Source organism: Tupaia chinensis, unplaced genomic scaffold (assembly GCF_000334495.1).
Source record: "Tupaia chinensis unplaced genomic scaffold, TupChi_1.0 Scaffold144124_1, whole genome shotgun sequence".
Taxonomy (NCBI): domain Eukaryota; kingdom Metazoa; phylum Chordata; class Mammalia; order Scandentia; family Tupaiidae; genus Tupaia; species Tupaia belangeri.
In genome coordinates this window covers 45995-46996 of record NW_006203979.1, presented here as the reverse complement: position 1 = coordinate 46996, position 1002 = coordinate 45995, and positions in this window count along the sequence as shown.

Genomic DNA, 1002 nt, shown 5'->3' with positions numbered 1-1002 from the left:
TGTTCTCAAAGTTGTTCAAGTGGGGTTTCTCTAGTTTTAGAAACCTACTGTCTGACCCTCTCCACTCACCTCCTGCTAGCAAAACCACAATTTCCACTTCATTTTTCTTCTTCATTCTGACAATTGAATTTGTTTTAACAATTTCCTGTTTCTACAGGATGGATCCCCCAATCTGTTCATGGGTGTGTGTATTGTTTGGGAGCAGGTTTTTTTTGTTTTTTTGTTTTTTGTTTTTTTTGTCTTCTTCACAGATTGTCACAGTCCTACCTCTTTGGGCCAGATGTAAAATCTGGAGAAAAAAAAAAAAAAACTCCAAAGCTTTCAATCTTTCATAGATCAATCTAAAACAGGTAGGCGGATAATAACCAAAATAAATTGTAAGAAAACTATTGAAGGGTTTATTCAATTCAGTACAAAACACAGACCTATTTAGGGCCTGGGTATGTCCTTTTTTTAACTGAATGTTGGTTACGTAGAGATGTTCCCTCTGAAATGTCATCAAGCTGAACATATCTTATATGTATATGATATGTGATAAATGTTTTACACTTTTTACATGCAAATTTTAAAGCTGAAGAGTGGTACGATGGTAAAGCATAATACCCTGCAAAGCTGACCCACATGGGAAGATTCCAGATTCACATCCAGAAGGCTCCCTGAGCGTGAGAGGCACATGTACCCATGACCCTGGCTGGTTGAAGCTGGGAGTAGATCTCAGCATCAAGGGTGCTGCCTCTCTATACCTTTTGCTTATGGAAGAAATAAACTTTAAAAAATGAATACATAAAAATACATGTTTAAAATTTCTTTAAGTTAAAACTGCTTTTCTTGAAATCACCAGCTGAACTTGCTATTAAAAGTAGTTAGAATTATTTAAGAAATTGTGTGATCAATAGAATGTGGAGGGAAAGGGAATGGAAGACAACTATAGACACCAGAGATAGTCTGAGAAGAGGGTGGGAAAGGGCAGAGGGTCAGACATAGGGGTAATATAGGGTTATA